This window comes from Meleagris gallopavo, chromosome 1 (assembly GCF_905368555.1).
Source record: "Meleagris gallopavo chromosome 1, MGAL_WU_HG_1.1, whole genome shotgun sequence".
NCBI classification, from domain to species: Eukaryota; Metazoa; Chordata; class Aves; order Galliformes; family Phasianidae; genus Meleagris; species Meleagris gallopavo.
The window spans coordinates 117045088-117067557 of NC_139404.1; the positions used below are offsets into that span (position 1 = coordinate 117045088).

The following is a 22470-nucleotide window of genomic DNA, read 5'->3' on the forward strand; positions in this document are numbered from 1 at the left end:
GGGGAGGGTGGCGTGGGGGCGGTGAGATGGCGGCCGCCGCTGGGAAGCCGGGGGGAAGAGGAAAAAGGCGGGAGATGGCGGTGGAGGGTGCTCCCTCAGGCGGTTCCTGCCCGCATCGTGCGCCTAAAATAAAGAAAAACAACCCCCGTTTCTTTTAAGATTCGGTTCCCCGTAACGAAATTCCTGCACGGTCTCCTAGCGCCGGGGCCATGGAGCAGCCTCCAGCAGCAAGGGCAGCCCCAGCGTTGGGGCCACCGAACTGCTCCTCACCCCTGCCCTCACCGAGCAGAGAGGTTGAGAGAGGTTGCTGCCTTCCCATAGCTTCGCTAGCGCTGGAGAATCTTTCAAACATTTTATTTGAAGTCTTTTTTGAAGGATAACTAGAATTGCTTGCGGGAGCCACAAATGATGGGAGCCATATGTAATTACAAACCCAGAAACATCCCACCCAGAAGCAGTTAGCAATAGGATCGATGATTAATGTTGTCAGGCACTGTGAATGTTACAGCTTTTGGCTCCTTTCTTGCAGAAATCTGCAGAAACGAGATCTAATGTGAACAGTACGACGGTATCAGTGATTTCCTGGCGTTCTGCAGCTTAAAGAATAAAAAGTTTTACAAGAAATAAAAAGGGTTTACAAGAAATCACTTTTACATAAGCTAATGTATCACAATCACTATTTCTGTAAGTTGCAGTAACGTTTTTTTTGTTGCAAGCTTTCACTGCCCATGTTTTAAGTTCTGCAATTCCACGGATCTGGAGCAAAGCAAAAACGTTCCCTGGAGACATGTATCAAAAGAGCCAGAGATGTCTGCAGGTTTGCAGCAATTTCATTTTTGTCAGCTGGTGTTGATTTGACTCTGCCAATCCATGAGAGACTTGTAAAAAAAAAAAAAAAAAAAAAAAAAAAAAAAAAAAACTAGTTAGCCAAAGTAAGGGGTTCTGCAGATTCCTGTTAAACGTATTTGATCCAGTCCTGCATGTTACAGGGGACTGCACAGTCCTGATTCCCCAAATGCAAGGAATTGGGTGTGCACGTCGCTGTTTCATCAAGAATTTTGCTTTTTCTCAGTGCTGTGCCCTCAGAGGAAAAAAGAAAAATAATAATAATAATAATCGTTGCTTCCTTGCTGCCATCTCTGGTCTATTTTTTTTTTTTTTTTTCCAGGTATAAAGTTGCCACAGGACAGCCAGGGAAATTCCCGTATTTTATGATCTCAGATGTCTCTCATCTTTGTTTGCAGCAATGGCAGTCATTTCAGTTATTACATACAGAAGCTTACTATCTTAGACTTCAGTGCGACAAGGAAATAACCAATGCCTTTTGTTTAGCTGAAGCAATTACATTATCTTTCCATTGTGGAATAGTCAGAAGAAAGTAATGGTGATGTTGTCACCTAAGTATACCTTCAAGTATTTGTTCATACGTGCCAGGAACCTAGCTCAATTATGCCGTTATATACACACGAACAACTTCACCAGCTTTACAGAGGAAAAAATAGAACATATCTTTTCCTGGCATTAATTTTGCTACTTAAGGCCGACCATTCTAGACTAGTACTGGAAGATGGGTGGAGCATTATCTTTTTAATTAAATTTGCTATGGAAAGAAAGAAACAGAACAATCATCTTGCCCTATTCTTTTTTATATGCTTGGGAATTTTATGGATCAGCACTAGACTTCATCTGAAGAGCTGGAAAGGCTAAATTAATTATTTCAGAGAACAATATCAAATCTTTCTTAGACTTCAATGTAAAGGACAATAATTAGATATAAATGGCTTTCACAGCTGCTCATTAAGTTAGGTGGAGATGGAAAAGCTGGCAAAACAGCGTGAAGAAATTCAAAAAAGGAATATGGGTGGGAAAATAAAAGGTTCACCGTGGAAATGTTGATATAGCCGCAGGAAAGTATTCAGCAAGAGGAAGAAATCTGTAGTACTGACCTGTAGGAATGAAAGCAGATAGTAAATTATATGTGGTCTTACAGAGCAGAAACATCAGAAAGCCCACAGATGCCTTCAAGTGATGGATCCCATCACTGAGGAAGAAACTAACAGATTTTTCTCTTCCGTTCCTTTGGCATGACTACTCTTTGCCTACTACTTAACTAGGTCATGCCTGGGATATTTTGGGGAATCTTCCTATTAGAAAATTATATGCAAGGGAAATTTAAAGAAGAGCAATTAAAATAATTAAAGAGATTGAGGGATTGATTTACGAGGCATGATCAAAAGAGCTGGAATATTAAAACATGTTTCACCAATACTGTGGATTTCAGATGACATCATAGTGTTAAGATTAGCACAGGCTATATGAAAAGAGTTTATTCAGTATAGGATTACATGCATATTTTGAAGCCAGTAGAGATTGCTAAAATGGATGCAACAGGTGAAAAAAAAAAACCACATTTGTGCACCAGTGTTTGCCCAGTTATGGAATCCTTTTTCTGAAATGCAGTGACAGAGGCCCTACTCTCTACAGGGAGATCTGACAGATTAGATAAGATACACAGGCTGAAGGGAACAGTCTCACACAGAGGGTGGTGACACACTGGGTCAAGTTTCCTGAGGAGGTTATGGATGCCCCATCCCTGGAAGCATTCAAGGCCAGGCTGGATGTGGCTCTGGGCAGCCTGGTCTGGTGGCTGGTGACCCTGCACATAGCAGGGGGTTGAAGCTGGATGATCACTGTGGTCTTTTCAACCCAGGTCATTCTGTGATTCTATGATTCTATGTAAAAGTCAGGATAAAGGCCTCTAATTGTATGCAACAACCTGCAGTAGAGGTGCATTTTAGCCTGCATCACCTGTTTTTCCATACACACCCATAGCCAGCTGAAATACCAAACATAACAGTATTTTTAACCACAGACTCACAGTTCATCTTCTCTGACTGCATCCATCTATGTTAACTGATCTGTAAATATCTCACCTACAGGTGCCACAGCCTGAAATTCACCTCAGGAATTAAAGTTGAAAACAACATATTCCTCACAGACAGCAAAGAAATATCTTGTAGGAAGACCTTTATCCTTGTGTTATTTTAGATTGTTCACATAAGATTCGTTAGCACTCTTTTAGGACCATCTGTATATCTTACAGCTTTGTCATCTGTGAATAAAGCGGTCATCTTGTAATGCTAAATGAAGCCTTGAAGTCAAACATGCTTGTTTAACATGTGTGCGTACACACAAAATCTTTCATATCTGATTCTTTATATTCAAAATATTGTTAATTTTTCCTAAACAGAGGCATTTGTACAGTACAATTAAGTAAACAGCACGTGGTAACAGCCTATGCTGAAGTAACTGTTAGAAGATAGTAACAAAATGGGAAAAGCAGGTGCTAGAAACAAGAGGCTTAGATTTGATGCAAACACCTGGAAGTTGTTTCATCACCTTCACTGTTTATGTATCATATTAGGTCAGTTTTACCCTAGAATGTTAATGACAAAAATACACTGAGAAACAAACCTACAAAAAAACCCTACCCCCAAAACTCTACTTCTTTAGTATTTGCTTGTAATTGATAGAGGTTGTAGTAAATTTGTAGGAGAAGGAAGATAGTAACCAGACAGATACTTCCTTTCAGAAAGGCATAATAAGGAAAAAAGAGGGTCTTGTAAGTTTCTGACTTAGAAAATAACCTGAGGTAAGGATGTGGTACCGTAATTTTGACCAATGATGAAGTTCACGTCTTAGCAAAATAGCTGATCTTATAAAGACATGTCGATGACTAAGAAAACTAGAACTTAGTAGTCTAATGAATTTACTTCTTTAGTTCCTACTTTTGCTTCTGTGTCTGAGCACGTTACTGTTTACTAAAACAAAATTTATCTCCCTTTTCTTGGATGCTTACAATCAAATACGTAGACTTGTTAGGGCACTGCTCTAATCTTTAGAGGAAAAAAGAGGCAGGAAACTATCTCAAATTAAATGTTGGCTACTGCAGAGTCTACATCTTATTGAAAACCATAAAAAAAATCTAACTTGAAAAACAAGTGTGTTGAGTTAAGCAGGGCAACACATTCATACCAATTACAGGGATGAGTGAAGATTTAATTTTTTTTAAGGTCTGCAAACAAGGACCCTAGAGAGTCAAATTATATCACAGGATGTAAGAATGTAAGGCACCTCACAGAACAAGAGAACAATTTCAGGAAGTTTTAGGAAACTCAGATAAGAGATAATTGCTTAAGTAAATGCAACCATAAATTATAGCAGCTATTATACTCTGCTTTTTGAAAGCCCTCTCCTGGATATAGGCCAGAGTGCTGTATTTGAACCCTTATGATGGGATTTCCTTTGATCCAAACAGGTAAGCAATCTTCTGGAGAGAGATTGTTCACCTGTTTACTGTGAAAAGGAGACCTGATGCCCGATGGCCCAAAAATCCTGATTGTCCTTCTGGAACACACTGCTTTTGGTAGCACATTCACCAGTCGAGTTTTAATCCTGACATACTCACAGATTCTTTTGATAACACCAAGAAATACCCATAGAAACCACTGAGGGACCATTCCTTACCTTCACCTCTTCACCAATATCCTTGCTGATGCATCCTACTTTAGCCCAGGGTCCTGCCTCTCACCCATATATCCTGGTTTTGTGGCTTTGGCTTTTTTTTTTTTTCTCCTAACTCCCAAAATGTAAAGTCCTAACACAGTTCCTTTCCATATTTTTCTACAGATATTTGACCACAGAACAAAATTCCCCAAAATCCCAACTAGTATCTCCTCCCTCCCCAAACCAAATGCAGAAAAAGATTATATGAACATTGATTTGTGAATCCCAGCACAGTTTTGTCCCTGAACCCATCACATGACAGGGCAAAATGAGGTTAAGCTTTTCCTTAACATCTTGTTCATCTCCCAGAACTGCTATATCCTGTAAGCAGTGTGTTTTGTTGTTTGAAAATAGTCCCTGAGAGAAACCTTTTTATAACTTCCATCAGATGATATTCCCTACTCCCTCTGAGTCCACAGTCATCCTTTGATCCCATGGTTTGCTCATCATCAGGTGATCCCAATCCCACATCAGATGATCATTATCTGGAACAGCAAAAAATGGGCTCTCTTGGCTCGTTTACTTTGTTTCTCCTGCCTGTCACGTAGTCCAGACACAGCTCTTCAGATATCAGGAGGGCTTGCCAGCATTAATCTTCCTTTATGACCTAAATCATAACACTTGATAGCTGCACCAGCTAGTTAAAATATCTTAACCTCTCCCAGCTGGTGACTTGCATACACAGCTACAGGACAGGACCTGCGGTCCACAAGCAAAAAGAACATAACAGAAAATATGTATTCCTTGTATGTCAAGCATAGCCCTGGTAAGCCCATGGGAGCTCAGATAACCAGTGCTACAAGTGGCTCAGGGTTCTGTGGCTGCAGCTTCAGCATAGCCCTCTCAAAGTTTTTATCTATGATAATTTTTCTCCAGTTCTTTCTGTTCTGTTCTGTTTTTCTTCTGTTCCAGTTTGTATTTCCTAATAATTACAAAACGAGTAATGCTGTTTTCCCAACTCCGCCAAGTCACATCTTGTCTACCATCTACGATTTTATCATTTCCCATGTTACGTAGGTGATTTCAGTGACAGGCTAGCCCCTGGACAGCAAAGAACCCCTCTGAGTAGGCAGATTTGCTATCTTTCATCACTGACTCAGTATCCAGTAGACAGCAGTCTCCATTATTTTGATCTAGATTAACAGTTACAGCTGAAATAAGGAAAAAGTGAAATCAGATCAATGAAATCTTAATTAATATAAATATAAAAAAATAAGAAAAAAAAAAAAGGAAAAAAAAGGTCAGAGAGAGCAAGTTTTTTGACAGCTTTTATTCCATTAAAAGCTATGTAAATAAGGGGCAAACATGCACCATTTGGTAATTTGTAACCCAAGCTTTGCATAATATGAAGGAAATACTATTCTTTCTGATCAAAATGTTTATAAGGAAGGAAGTCCTGCACGGAGAAGAATGGATGACAAATTGGTTAAAATAGAAATTATTAGTTCATCCACAGTTAGCATAAAGAGGTGGTAAAATGCATGAAAAAAATAGCGTAAAAGACCAGACAGTGGAAAAGATGTTTCACCTGCAACAGAGACCAGTAATACTTAGTTTACTTTATATATGTGTTGTGAAATACTGTTTGTTATACAGATGTTTTCTTTTCTGAGTGATGATGCCTCAACATACAATCTGAGAAGTCCTGGTAAATAATAATGTGATGGGTCTTTTTTTATCTTATGTGTGTTATGTTTTGGACTCCTTATTTTAAAGGCTGTTGCCATCAAGGCCAAAGACAGATTTACTGCTGACTTTAAAGGAGACAGAATGTTAGTCTTTGCCTGCTGTCCTACAGACAGGACTAGATTTAGTTCTGTTACTTGGCCATTTGACACTTAGGCAGAAGTACACGTAACTCCATTTAAAACAAAACAAAACAAAACAAAATGCTCAAGTACATGTTGATAAATCATACTGACTGCACTTACATCACACACGCCGGTGTAGCTCTGTGATGAATGTTAGTGTATATTCACTTGATGAAGTTTCTGTTGTTAGCAGAAGTTACCATCTTGCCTATTAGACTTCTGGTTGCAAGTGCAATGCTAATTCCAAGTAGGAAAAAGTTGGTCTCTTCCTTAAAAGGATCTCCAGACTAAATAAAGCTGCCAGTCTAAAAGGCTGAAGTGGTGATGCAGAAAGACTTTTCCACATTGGGCTCTCCTGTGAACCCAGTCAATTAGCTCATTATTGCAGAGATTTTTGGATGTTCACAGTGCAGATGCCTATATTGGACCTTGTCTCAGTGGCCTTACCATTCAACAGAGCCATTTTTAAGATGCAATTCATCTCACCCTACTGAAGATGCCTAGAACAGATCAAATTGTGCTTTCTTTCTCTCCATTGACTGAACAGTTCAGGTGAATGCCTGTGTAGCATTCCACATCCTGACAGTGCTCTGCACAGATTAAATTGATTTCCTTCTATTCAGAGATGCTTTTAACATGAAGTCAGCATTGCTGCGTGAGGGGCTACAGCAATGATTGCTCTTCAAAACTTTTCTCCTTAGCAGAAAGTTTTGCACAAACTTCTTCATTCATTTTATAAGAAACAGCTTATGCTTAGGAAAAAGAGATGACTTTTCCAAGGGAAAAACAATACGACAAGAAAATACTGATCCGCTCAGCAGGCTGTGATCTGTCTGTTGGCTGCTAGACCACATCTGAGTTTATGAAAGGCAGCACAGAAAGAAGTTGGAAGGACTTTGTGGTTATTCACAGGCAGGTCCTCTAAGATGTTGCCAGGTAGCATCTAATTATAAATGGGTTTTTAAATGCAATGTAATTAAATCAAAAGATAGAGTCAGCAATATGATCGAAAGTGAATGATCTATATCTCACCTAAATAGTTTCACAATTAAAGTTACAATGAATAGACCAGATTTGGAGAAATAGAAATGTACTTAATCTTCCAAAATGTACGTTACAAGATACTAAACCTATTGAAAGTAAAAGATTAATGTAGAAGGTCTTTTTTAGTCTGATATCAAAACTTCATCAGAACCCCATAAAGCAATAGTTTGCATAACCACAGAAAAATGACTTCTGGAATTAACATAAAAATATTCAGCCTAAAGCAGCTTGTTGCCTTCAATAGCAGAAAGCTTACATGGCCTTGCAACCTGAAAGCTGTCAAATAACATGTATTTGATTGTGGAGTTTGGACCCCACTGTTCCTAGCTCAGACATTTAATAGAACGTCTCAGTTGACAATTTAAAAGAATGATCCTCTCTTCTGAATAGAGCAGTAGGCTGAGTCAGGACATCAATGCTTAATTTTTAAACTGGTACAGATTATTTTACCTTGGATAAGTTAGAGTCTACCTGAAATGTGGTAGAAACTACTTTCTTCCTCTACCAGTCTGTGAACCCGTGAGAAACCATGAACTGTTTCAGCTGTGAATTTTTAAAAAATACAAATTCAACAGCTAATTATAAATTTCACTTGGGATGATTGTATTTGATAGTCCGCCTGAATTTTCCTTAATGCTTCTTTATTACTTACCTTACATTATCTGAACAATTCCTCAGACTTTCTTTATTATATTCTCCTGTCAGCCACTATCTTAAAAAATCCTTTTTTTTTTTTTTTTTTTTTAGCTCTTCTTCATTACTCTGATGGTTGATTTTGAACTGAAAGAACTTCTGATGAATACAGAATGGTATGTGTAGCTGTTGTTAAGGATTAACAAGTTTGCTTTGAGGTTTTTACTGCAACGCTTATACAACGAATACCGTGCCAGTGATGTTAACCTGGAAAACAAGAAAATCAGAAAATTAACCAGATTGGAATACTTATCATAAGCAAAGTTCACATGCAACATATTTCATCTATTTTTTTCTCCATGACCAGATGATCTCCTTAGAATTTCTGGTGTGGAAACATCTTAATTTGACAAAAGGTTGCCTTTATGCCCTAAAGCATATGGCGGGTATCAGAAATAAGTGAGTTTGGTGTGGCTCCTGTGCTTTCCATGTTTTGTTGGAATTGTTACTGTGCCGGGTTTCAGTTGTAAGACAAAAAGAATGTTCTTGGTTCACACCTGTGGGGTATTAGAAACTGTGGTTCCTTTTGTCTTCTGATCGAAACAGTGATACAGCGGCATTGAGTTTGCACTCAGACGAATTCAAGCAGCAAGCTGCTCTGTTCTGCATGCTTTTTCCTTTGTTTTCTGTTTTTCCCAATTTTCAGAAACTGTGTCTGTCATGGTCTACAATACTGAGTCCCACTGTGCTCAGGTTGGTGTCTCGCCAAGTCCACACTGTGCCAGAAGACACTGATTCAAAAAGACATCCGAGAAGGCTGAAATGAAACTTCTGAATTATATTTCCTTCTCAATTCCTTTTTTAAAGCGTATGCTTTTGTGTTTCTCTTCATCACATACTCAGATTAACATGGCCCCATGCAACAATAAACAGTCTTGAATTGCCAGCCTTTAATTTTTACTATTTGCTTAGGAATTGTTTGAGAGCAAATCTGAAAAAGCATTATTTGATTTTTTTTGACCAAATGTACAATGAATAACAGATTTTGCAATAAAAGTAGTTCAGGAAAAGACAAGATGCATTCTCTTTGTAATAGCCATGCTTGACTATGTCAGGCAAAGCCATAACTCTGGCCAATATATTATACAGGCTTATTGTAATAAAATTATGCAGTTGCCTGACTCCATTCTTTCAGAAATCTTTTCCACAGATTTCAGCACTCTCTGACATCATTATGCCATGTCACTGAGAGCTACTGACAGGAGAAGCCTGAGGCTTTCCTGGCTGATGTTCCCAATTGTCGATGTGTTGTGGGCAGCTGAGTGCTGCCAGACCTACCCTGGCCCAGCTGTACTGGAGGGCAGCAGCAGCTCAGTGCAATGCCTCCCCGCATGTTGCCCAGCACTGGCACAATTCAGCTACATTAAAAAACCTGGGCCTAAGTGGGAAGAGCTTTTCTTATCATAAAGAAACTGGGAATGATTGGGTCAGAACACCTTGTGCCTGTATGATCTGCAGAAGCATTCTCTGCAGCAGCATGTGGCAGTGGTTTTGAAACAAGCCTGTGGAAGCGCACTGGGAGGAGATGCAGTAGGGTTGCAGCAGGAACCAAGGTGGCAGGAGGAAATACTGGCAGACACCTTACTCTTTAAGACTGAGTTTAAGTGTTTTGCACCTCCAAAAATGCAGTCTGGTGAACCCTCCCACTTCAGGGTTCCTCCTGCCAGTTATGAGACCACATGATTGCAGTTTTGCAGGGTTACCTTAGGGGACTATCTTCACTTGTTAAATTTCTTGACAACTCTATTACTAAGCATATAGGACTGTTTAAACTACTGACCTCTTTGTAACAGAGTGGCTTTACTACTGAATGAGTTTTATCCTTCTTTCTCATTCATGGATAATGCCATACTAACATTACATTTTAAAAAGTTTATATGTGTTTTCATCAAAACAAAAGTGGTACTTTTTGATGAGAAAGGGACCCTCTTTTTCTCCTTGTAGGCAGTATTTCTAGTCATTTTATACCTTGTCAGTAGCATTAGCTTTAGGCATACTTCTAGTAGTGAACCTCCTTTCTGCCTTTGTAATATTTAATGGAGCCTGAATTTACAAGGACTGGTTTCAGGAAATAAATATTATTGCTTGCAGTAACAGACTCTTTCTATTCATACAAAATACTTCAAATATGGCATATTTCATTGCTTGGATTATATGCAGCTTGTTTTAATGGTGACCCCATCACCATTTACAGTATATCCTTCTGTAGAGTGAAGCTGCTCCATACTCCATTTACAAGTTTTTTGTTAAAGGAGTTAAATGGCTTGTAAATGCTCCTGTCCATAAAAGAAAGAGTTCCCTGTTCAAAAGGTAATAGAGAGATGGGCACATTTATTTGCAAACCAGTGTCTGGGCTATTTTATCTGTCCTAAAAACCAGCTGATTCAATGAAATCTTCTCTCTTCAGCTGGCTTGCAGTCAAGCCCACAGTCACGTTCCCTGTGTGCCTTGAATGTTTAATCAGTAAACACTGCAGGGAAATATTTAACTGCAAACACAAATCTATCATCATAAGCATGCCATAAACACACAGGGAAATTCCTATTTAATTTTCTAAAATTGCTTGCTTACAGGACTAAGTATGTGGGATTAAACTGACTTTAAAAAATGTAAACTGAGAAGCAATAAGAGGCAGGGATTCTGTTTTGGCCCCTTGCTGCTCCTTTGGGGTTTGCAAAGATGCTATCATGCAGCATTTCAGTCGTGGCAGGAATGAACTGGAAATGGCTTGAGAAGAGGTGGTGGGTAGGGAAAAGGTTGCCATAAAACCTAAGGACACATTTCAAACTGCTTGAAAGAGCATCTGCTAGAAACAAGTCACACAACTGTGGTGCAAATCGAAGTTAGGAAGACAGGGAGGTAAAAAGACAAAACAAGATGAGGTGCCACTGCATGGAGGAAAAGCAATGCAAATCTATCTGACTTTTCTTTAACCCTTATCAAGCCTCAGTAATCTTTCCCATTTCTGCTCTGAAGGTCCATTCTCACTTCTTTCTTTTGCATGATCATCATTTAATATCTTCGCTGACTGGAGATCTCCTTCTTTAATGCTCTGACAGTTATTTCCCCTCCCCTCTGCCAGCCTGTCTTTTCATTTGCCATCCTTCTGTCTGTATCTCTGATACCTAATTCACCCTAATATCTTTTATTCGTCTTAACATCTTGAACTGCTATTTAAAAATCAGTGGAACTTTCTTGGTCTTATCATTCAAACTCTGCAGTCATTTGCTAAGCTTTTCTGTTTGTCCTCAGACCTTTCTGCTTTCCTTCTTCTTTTCCCAGGCCATAATTCATGCAGTTTGATGCCAGCCATTTACATCCTCTCCTGCTGCTAGTCCTATTTCACCCCAGTGATTTCTGATTTCTCTGCTGTTTGCAACCTCTTTTTCTTGCTTGCCTGTGCTCTTGCTGACTTCTTGTCAGAATCAGTTTTTGAAATGCTTACTGCTATTCGGCTTTGGGCTGTGTGACAGAGATCATGTTTAAGGGTGAATGTCTCTATTCTGGAAGCCAATCTTTCCAGTGCACACCACTCTCTAACCATCCTCATTTCAGTACCTGGAGGCCACGCTCTCCAAACTGAGTTACAGCCTCACAGTGGAAGAGAGCATTTCCTCCTAGACAATTTACAATTCAAATAAAAAAGCAGTAAGAGGCTTTGGCAAAATATTATTGCTCCTGTTTTACAGCATCTGAGTTGAAAGTTGAATTCAGATATTGCAAAACTTCGCCTGATATGTTCATGGTAGAAATATTCTACTGCATGGACCGTCACCTCACTGGCTCTCCTGGAAGCCAAGCCAGGCCTGGATGGACGTGGAAATTTCCACAGCATCTGCCATAGTTATTGTGCATCAAAATTAAGGTGCTGCTGGTTTTGATGGCTTTGCTGTGATCAACCGAGATAAACTGGTTTAAGAATAGTAAAATAAGCTGCTGCTATTCCAGCTCTCCTGGAAGCTAATGGTAACAATATGGTCAGTGCCCTCATTGGTAACCTCCTCCAGGTTTGCCAGCCTTTTTCCTTTCAGTGAGCAGTAAACCCCAAACATTCACAGTTTCTTTCTGGTGTGCAGGTTGGCTCTTTTTAGAGAACTTGGTTTTCTGCTGTGTTGCATTGGAAAATTAAATCATTTTGAATAGAAATCCAGATTTAGTGGCCACTCTGGCCAAATCTTTATGTGGTGCATATTCACTGCAAAAAAGACCCTCTTTCCCTTCAAAACAAACTGCTTTTCACTAAGAATCCGTGTTTTACCATAACTTCCCTAATGCCCTCGAGGGAGATAAAGCATTAAGCAAGGTATTGTATGAAGGCATATATACTGGTATATATAAGCAGCTTATAAACTCGAGCCAGAAGTGCAGCTGTTCAAATAGATGCCACAGCTGGCCAACTGAATGCAATTAGGCCTTGACCTGTAGTTCTATGAACAGCCCTTCTTAGTCATCTCCTCACAGTCACATTTTTTAAAAAGACATAAAGAACAGAAAGGTTGACAAATATTATTCCTAAAATCAGGAGTAAAACACATAGATGCCTTTCTCCTCCTTTCTTTCCTCCCAGACTGTGTAGAAATAGGTTGCTGAGAAATTCTTACTTTTTCATATAAAAAATGGGTTTTTACTGACTGAATCTTTACTGAAAGAAGGCAGATACAAGTAACTCTGTGAAGTGGTTCAGAATTTGTTAGTGAGATGATGAAAACAAGATGGAGACATTGCTGAGAAAGGCAGAAAGTTGTAAATTCAGTGTTAAACTTGTAGTGAATGTGGCAGTGGTAACCTGCTCTAGCAGGGATGTTGGCTTTCCAACCCTCGGCTATGATCTTTGCAGAAAGATGGAGAAAAGGCTTGTGAACTATTTAGTACACAAAATCCTATTTACAACTACAGAGGACGTATAATGGGAAGTGAAAAGGAGCCATTTGATGTCACAGATATAAATGAGAGTTCCTGTCTTCTGGCATACATTTGGCTTATTTCTAAAGCTACCCTAGCTAGATTGATTTCTAAGCCACGATCTCCATCATCAATATTTTTTAGCATTTATATCTACTTTTCTGTCTCAATTTATTGCAATTTTTATTTTATAAGTATGAGCAGGTTGATAATGCCAGATTGTGATTCTATGATTCTATCTAGCAATTCCAAGTTGTTCATCATCCAGAGGAGGACCACAGAAATGATCCAAAGGATGGAACACCTCCCCTTTGAGGACAGGCTGAGAGCTGGGGCTGCTCAGCCTGGAGAATGGGAGGCTCCAGGGTGATGGTGATCTGATAGCACCTTCAGCATCTAATAGCGGGCTGTAAGAAAGGACAGACTCTTTAGAAGGGTCTTTTGTGACAGGACAAGGGGAAATGGTTTCAAGCTAAAAGCGGGGAGATTTAGACTGGATGTAAGAAAGAGGTTTTTTAGAATTGTTGTGGTGAGGCACTGGCACTGGTTGCCCAGAGAGGTAATGGATGCCCTATCCCTGGAGATACTCAAGGTCAGGCTGAGTGGTGCTCTGAGCACTCTGATGCAGCTGTAGGAGTCCCTGTTCACTGCAGGGAAGTTGGACAAGGTGGTCCAACTTTAAGGGTCTCTTTCTAACTTGAACAATTCTATGATTCCATTTTTCAGTGGTTTTAATGACACATGCATATGTAGAAAGTGCAATTTTATTACTGGACTACAGTACTTAGGCTGTGTCTAATAGTACACTGGGAGGGAAGCACTTCCATGTGAGTACTCATCAGATGACAGCTCTTTACTGGCTATAGAGGGAGGAGATGGTTATCCAAATGACTAAAGTGAGTGACTCTGGCCAGGTGTGAGTAAGTTCCTGAAGTCCCCTTCTCTGAGCACCACATCCAGTAGACCTAGAGCCTTGAAAACTTGTTAAAGTCCAAAGCAGGGAAAACTGTGATTCCATTTGATTACTACATCCTCATGCTTCAACTTTTAACTTTTACAAGATGTGCTTTGAAGAATAGGCCAGTATCTTAAAGCACACAGATGAGAGTCGTTACAAAACTAATTAACTATAGCAAGAGAAGAAAGAGAATCATTGCTTCAGTCTATAATTAAAGAAATTGGAAAAAAACCTATTTTTCTTCCCTGGCAGGTTCCATTCTTCAGTCTGCAGGTCATCTTATTCCATTTTCACTTTAAAACTCAATATTATTATCCATGTAGGAACTAGATCTTTCCCACTGACCTCAGTGTAGCCAGATTGCATCTGTGGTGAGCATGGATAGATGGAGTCCTTTTTATTTTCAATTTGATAACAACCTTACTACTCATGCATGATTTGGCCGTATATTCATGTGAGCATCATAGTAAGGCCTTATTACACAGGTTTGGTTTAATTCAGACCTGTGAGCCAGGTATATCTGTCTGATTGCAGTGTCAGACTTCACAGCATGACATTCCAAAATCTGGGGTGCGCCAGCAGAGATTTCTAGCTTTATATGTCTGACTGCCTGGTTATTTAGGCTCTGAGAGATGACTTTCTTTTCAACTGGAGAATGGCAAACTTTTATCAGGACTGAGCTTGCTACAGTTTCTTCTCACTAATACATCAAGGTCAGGCATTTAGAGTAGCCAAAGAGGAGAGGAGTGGTCCCAAAAAGCTCCTTTGTTCAAAACTGCACCCTTTCTAAGCCGCTAAGGGAGTTACGGTTTTTTAGATAGAGAAAAGGTATTTTGCAAATATTGGAGAAAAGCAGAATGGTTATTCAAATATTAAAACACTTTTGCTCTTTAAAATAATAGTAACCATTTCCCCAAGCTTTCAAAACTGACAATATCCCTTTATCCTTCCTCTCCAACGAGTTTGTTCTCACGTGGTCTCTATCTTCCTGTAGGGGAAGCATCCCACTCACACTGCTGCATGATATACCAGCAGTAATGGTCGTGGATAGCATGGTTAAAAAGCAAACAACCAAGAATCACACAGAATTTACAACATTCCTGAAGACAGCTCTGTCCTGCGAATTATAGCTAGGCCAAGCCTGTTGTTTTGACAACGTCATTATATGAACAGTCTGAACAGTGGATCACCGAGTAGACTTTGGATTGTATCCAGAATGTTTTCCACCTGCTGTATCCCATTCCCACCTGTGCAGGCAGCAGATGTAACCACTCTGCATTTTGTGGAATGCTTTTGCATTGAACAGGTCAGCTGAGCCTCTAGAGCCAGAGATTCAGCAAGCCTTCAGGACCACAGTGTGCGAGGGATCTCCGTAGGCTGTTTCCTCTGGCAGGGACACCCAGAGCAGGTGCCCAGGACCATGACCATGTGGCTTTCAGGTATCCCCTAGAAGGCAACCCCACAAGCTGTCCATCACCCTCACACTAAAGGCATGCTTCCTGCTTCATCTCCAGACTTTGCAGCAGGCCGGGCATGTGTAGAGGCAGGGCTGAAGAGTTCTGGAGACCCAGTAGCCTCAGGGCAAGTACAATCCCAACTGTAAGGCCTGGCAAGTTTCACTGTTAGGATTTCAGCCCTTCCTATTTGATGGTCACACAGAGAACATGTAGCACAGCGGCTTGCTCAGCTGGATGGCCCCACATAGCTGCTCAAGCACTTCTCTTCACTGCAAGCTCTTATTTATGGACCTGACAAAACCATTTCCATTTTCTTCCCTGCAGCTACAGCCCATGTATTTCACAGCTTTCTCAGTCCACTAGCAATCATTTTTATCTAAGCTGATAATAATTAAGGCTAGCGGAAGCTAACCAAATGCTTATCAAATTAGCATCTGTGTGTATACACAAGTCTGTGGCAGAAGAAAAAAGATTTGTTTTGCATTTCAAAGCGCCCTTTTGATCTAGAAGAAGGCAGATTTTCAAGCTACTTTCTTATGCATTTGTAATTAATAATAAAAGGTTTTTGTTTTTGTTTTTTTAATCCTCATGGCCACTCATTTCCTGGATTCTTTCTGTTGTTTCACTGCACCATACAACATTTGGTTTCCTGATTCCCTTCTCAGTCAGCTACGTTCCCTATCAAGCTTTTTCTCCCTGTTCCTATGATGAGCTCAGTTCACCAAATCTGGACTCTGGCTGCATCCCTAATGTCTTCAGCTACAGCTATAAAAGTTGTAATTTGCATTTGAATTGGTAGAGTACAGGGGAGGAACCATAAGAATCACATATAGGTAAACAGAGTAATTTATCATGTTTAGTATCACACTTAATGTCACATTTTAAAATGATATAGATTGTTTTTTAATCCACATTTACACATGCTAAAAGCGATCCCTTTTTAAGTCACTCTGCTTTCTTCAGAACTGCTTTTGGTATTTTCATGTCCAGATAAGTAACGAAGAACAGCAAATAGTTATTTAAAAAAAAAAAAAAAAAGAAATTGTTGGTAAAAACAGTGGTAAGTACCGAGGAATGTGTGGTTTGCAATATGTGCTTATAATCTAACTGCTGATCGTGCAGCGATGATAGAGATACATGCGGTTCGGCCTCATTTATGCTAGTTATTCAAATAGCTGCAGGAGTGAAAATAAAGCCAAGGGGCTAAACATTGTAAAAGTGGATTAATTTTTCTTAGTAATTGCACCTGTGAGGTCAACTCGTGCAGGAGAATGAATGAGAAAACAGGAGAAGAGTTCCAATCTCACAGTTAGGCTACCGAAAGAGTGACCAGGTGCAATCCATACACAGCAAGCAGGGCACCAGTCCTCAGAGCCAGATAGATATCCTAAAGTACAGGCTTTCATCATCTCTCTGGCCTTAGTGCATGGCATGTAGCTGCCAGCAATGGAAATCCATCAGTGCTATCTGCAAGTTGGCTCTAGAAATGCTTGATATCATGCTCTCTTTGTGAGATATGCATGCTTTTTCTGATGTAAAAATACCGTAAATGAACAAACCACTTCTCTCTGCAACACTCCTTTCCTGATTTTATCCCATTCCTAACTGAATCTCCACTTCTTTGATCCTTCAAGGGAGAAGAAGCCATGCACAGTGCTGTAGCAGTTGGCCTGGATAGTCACATTCTCCCCGGGCAGCCTTGTCTTCATCTGGTCTCTTTCAGCCTCCGTAGATCTGTGCATGTCTGCTATTCCATAGCTAGAGATTTACAGTATTTTCTTTATAAAATAAAGTGTCCTTTTTCTTGCTGTACTCATTTTTTGCTGCTTCCAGGATTAAGGTCCAGAGCAGGACAATATATGTCTTTTTCCCCATAACTCCTATGAATAGCATTACTGTGCAAAATTAGAAAACTTGGACATATTTTTATGACAAATAAAAGTCACTCAGTCCCATTTTCCAATTTAATTAATGAGTCAAAAAGGAAAGAAACCCAAGGAAATGATCAGTCAGGCTTGTTTTCTTACCCACATGTAAGCATCTGACATGATACAAAATGCCCTCAGGTAGCCCTCCTAGTATCCAGCTGCTGGTACAGGATGTCTTTGATCTCCTATAGGGCCCCAGCTGCCAGCCCCATACATAGGTCTTAGAAGCCCTGAGACCTAAACCAACAGAAGACAAATGGAGACAAGCAGGGGATGAGTATCAAAACTTGAAGCTTATTCCAAGTCAAATTACTAACCCAAGAAGGATATATCAGACCACACTAGATGTCTGTGTGGATAACTGCATCAAATGCAAAAGGCTCAGAGGAATATACACTTAAAAAAATATCAGGTAATATTTTAATAGAGATCCTCATAGAGCTGTGAAGGGACAAAGATATAGGTACTTTCCCAGTGCAATAACAAGTAAAAAGGATAATAAATGAGGGGGAAGGGAGGGGGGGAAGAGAGAGAGAGAGAGAGAGAGAGAGAGAGAGAGAGAGAGAGAGAGAGAGAAGAGAGAGAGAGAGAAGAGTTTATTGTTTTCATTTAAGTGATTATTCCTTTTGGGGGAAATGAAACAAGATGTGCAACCATGTGTTTCCAAGATTGTCAGAAGTGGCGGTTAGACAGTATCGAGCCACTGCTACATTTGAAAGAGACTAAAAAAAGGTAGATGCCAAAAAATAATTAGAGATACAGAGAATGAGATGCAGATTTAGTAAGAGCACTGAATACAATCTCAACAAGACTGCAGCCCTGAGTATCAGAGTAAACAACAGACCCACATCTGTTTGAGGCCAAAGAGAGAGAGAGAGAGAGTTAGCAGAAGCCTGAGTTTTCCTGCCGCTTATACTTCATGAATATTATTTTCTCCCAATTTACAACTATAAAATTATAATCAAATCTTAAATTGCATTTTATTGGGTAGTTCAAGTGCTCATGAAAATCTCAGATAAGATTCCGTAGAATGGCTTCCAGAATCACAGAATCTCCGAGGTTGGAAAAGACCCACAAGATCACCCAGTCCAACCATCCACCTATCACCAATAGCTCTCACTAAACTATATTCCTCAACACAACATCCAAACGTTCCTTGAACACCTCCAAGGTTGGTGACTCCACCACCTCCCTGGGCAGCCCATCCCAGTGCCTGACCATTTTTTCAGAAAAGTAGTATTTCCTAACGTCCAGCCTGAATCTCCCCTGGCACAACTTGAAGCCATTCCCTCTAGTCCTATCACCAGTTACACGAGAGAAGAGGCCGACCCCCAGCTCACTATGACCTCCCTTCAGGTAGTTATAGAGAGCAATAAGGTCTCCCCTGAGCCTCCTCTTCTCCAGACTGAACAATCCCAGTTCCTTCAGCTGCTCCTCGTAAGGCCTGTGCTCCAGACCCCTCACCAGCTTTGTCGCCCTTCTTTGTACCCGCTCCAGGGCCTCGATGTCTTTCTTGCAGTGAGGGGCCCAAAACCGGACACAGTACTTGAGGTGCGGCCTCACCAGAGCTGAGTACAAGGAGGAAATCACTTCCCTGTTCCTGCTGGCAACACCATTACTGATGCAAGCCAGGATGCCATTGGCCTTCTTGGCCACCTGGGCACACTGCTGGCTCATGTTCAGCCGAGCATCAATTAATACCTCCAGGTCCATTTCCTCTACACAGTCTTCCTGCCACTCTGCCCCAGGCCTGTAGCGTTGCCTGGGGTTGTTGTGGCCAAAGTGCAGGACCAGCATTTGGCCTTGTTGAACCTCATCCCATTGGCTTCAGCCCAGCCATCCAGCCCGTCCAGATCCCTCTGTAGGGCCTCGCTACCCCCAGGCACATTGTCACTTCCAGCAAACTTGGTGTCATAGGCTGAACGGGATCTTAAAGACCATCCAGTTTCAACCCCCCACATTTAGCATGTTTAGGAATGCTTATGCTTGCTAAAAAGAACTATATTAAGCTAGAAATGAGACACATTGATAGAGTACACCTTTCTAAATGTTATCCTCAAATTATATTAGTGATTAAGGCATCATTCCTTGTGATGCCATGAATACATCACTGACTTTATTAAAGACTACAGAACACACATAATAACATAATCAGATAACATTTTCAAAATCAAATGAAAAATTACAGGACCACAGATGCTTAATTGCTGAAGAAAAAAAATGAACTGTTGAGCTAAAACTTAAATATCAGTAAGAAAAAAAAAAAAGTCACCTCCTTGTGCAAGAATTGAGAAAATTGCACAAAAACTTATCTGGGAAATCCTCCCAATGGGTCTGTGACTTGTGCTTTGTGCCTATTTCTCAGAGTAATCTGTTATCTGGGAACAAAGCTGTGCTTGCTGAAACAGCTTTGCTTGCATAAAGTAACAGCTTGTCCAATAAGCAACGAAGGACGATTTAGTTGTCTGTACAAATAACCTGGCTATCTATCTCTAGATGAGTTTGCTCAAGACAAAGAATGATAAAGCTTCATCTCCAAATAAGGCTGAGCACTCCGGAGACGACATGCTAGCACAGCCCCAGACTGTATCTAGATACCTAGGGAAACCTGGTGAGAACTGGCTATACGCCCTGTTCTGCACTGGTTTGTACATACAAATCAAAGGTTGTGACACATAGCATCATCCTAGCGTCATTCAAAGAGCTGAGATTTAAATTCCTCACGTAAGACTGGCTTTAACATCCAGAGAAGGGGTTCCACTTACCTCAACGATGGCATCTCGGCATCCCATGTCAAATATTTCACTATAAAACAAGCCAATGGAAGTCCAGTGCAAGCAATGCAAGAACTGAAGAATTACATAGGAGGAGGCCAAGACTGAGGGTTGTGCTCCTAGAAGGTGGTCATTGTGTACCTTGGGAACATTACAGTAAAATTAGCTTTGCTCAGGAACAGAGTGCAGATGTCCCTCTGGATGCACTTCTATTATAAATCTAATTATTACTGTGATAAACTGGTAAGTAAGGAAAAGCAAATTAGCAGTATTATTAATTTTAGGAGGTGGTCAAGTACTAAGAAGAGTAGGGGGAAGGTTTCTGGTACCCAGATAGAGAATATAGATTACGTGTGAGAGGAGCATGAGAATGTAGGAGAGAGAACATAATAACTGCCATAAATAACGAATTATGTCATTTTACCTTATTTTTAAAAACAGATTTAAGCACATTCACAATCAAACAATGAATTTCTTTGCAGGATACATTTATCACACACAGAAAACAATACTTATTGTTTGGTTGATTAAACAGAGAAAAAAAACACTACAAAAAACACAATACATTATTCAAAGTTCTACATACTATTTGTTAACTGACATTTTCAGAATGAAGCTTTTTTTTTTTCTTTTTAAAAGTGATCATGAACAATGCATAGTGAGAACAAAGGGTCTAGAAATCTAACATTCCACAGCTGTGAGTCAGCATGAGAAATAAGGCTATACAAAGGAAAAAACATCAGTGAGTTCCAAAACAATACCTATTCCATTGACAGACTTCAGATAAGAGCATATGAAATCTAAAACCAAAGTTTTGTATGGAAAAGAGGAATTAAAAACATTAACACACAACTTGAAAAGGAAGAAACTACATTTCTCTTGTGATGACTTGGAAATAGCCTTTGAACTTTGGAACTAATGGTCGGTGAAGGTCAGTTGCAGCATGATGCTGCAAAACAAACCCTGGATGAACATCTATAGGTGAGAAATATCCAAGACCATTTTTACCCAGTAAGCTGCAAATTCCCCATCCACTCATTCAGTGCACACTTATCAATGGACCAACAAAGTATCAAAAAAAAGAAGGAAGTTGGAGCACCACTCATTGAATGATTTAACAAAGGGCTACTAGATGTATCTGCATGCTCTGAAATGTTAATTAAAGGTTTGGATTTGGGTTTTTTTTTCATGTTTCATGCCAATGCAAATGCAACGAACAGAATTGCAGTGTTTTATCTTGCTTTCTGTTCCTATCCTTTCACACTGGGTCCACTATTGGTGGCAGACTCTACAACAACGCTTTCCAGTTGCTTCACTAATACAGCATATATACCACAGGTAACTGAGCCACAATAGGTAACAAATCTGGATGTAGTGTTACATACATTTCAGGATAAAAGGGAATAAAATAACAAATCTTACCTGAGTTAGCTTCCTTACTCACAAAGTGAGACAGGACTACCTGTGGGAATTAATGTGAATGCAAGTGTATGGAATGCTTATTTTCCAAATAAAAATGCATTTCTAGAGTTAGAATCACAACTTTTTAAAACAAATGGAGCTTAGGCTACATAAACCTTTATAGCTCTTCTTCATCTGTCACAAATGATATCCAGATACAAATTCATATCTTTCAGATAAAAGACAAATCATTAAAAAAAAAAAGAAAAAAAAAAACCAGAAGAACAAAACACCACCTAGAAACAACTACTTGCTATATGGCATCATTCTGTAAAACATGCAGGAAACGGCAAACTTGGATTGGTGATACTCTGAACTGAACAAAAATACATCCTTTAGCAAGGTAATCAATAAACCTGGGACAGTCTGATGCCATGGGAAGGTCTGCCCTTCTAAAATTTCTTCTGTATATTGTGCACAGACTCATTCATACCAGTTATCACTCTGAATAGCACAAACAGCAGCAGTGAGAGAGTGATAGATTCTAAAGTTGACCTCTTTTAACCAGCCTGGAAATCTTTGTTTACTGTGCCTATAGCTGAGGCTTCTCATAAAGCACGAAATGCATTTTGAACATCAGCTGAATCAAACGTAAGCAGCTGTGGTTACACTATGTCCATCACATGTCTTTCAGTAAGAAATCCCTACAGATCAGTTATGGGAAGAGAGCACAGCTCCAGTTTTAAAGTCCAGAAAAAGTCAGGGAATTCATAAAGAGAAAGAAAAATACTTGCATTGCAGAATATGGAGGATAGCTCTGTTATCTCTAAAAAAGCAGCAATACATACTGTGGTTCTATATTTATCTACTATCTGTATTTCTGTATATACATACATAGACAAAAAATCAGAACGACCACTAAAAAATCCAATTGTC

General features: G+C 39.8%; 1 long non-coding RNA gene across 1 annotated transcript; it reads left to right on the forward strand.

The window, feature by feature from the left end:
• Nucleotides 1-20: 20 nt before the first annotated feature.
• Nucleotides 21-17239, forward strand: LOC146545585 (uncharacterized). The gene is made up of 2 exons (XR_014879998.1): nucleotides 21-8230; nucleotides 17066-17239. It is a non-coding gene; the product is annotated as an uncharacterized LOC146545585 (long non-coding RNA).
• Nucleotides 17240-22470: the final 5231 nt, after the last annotated feature.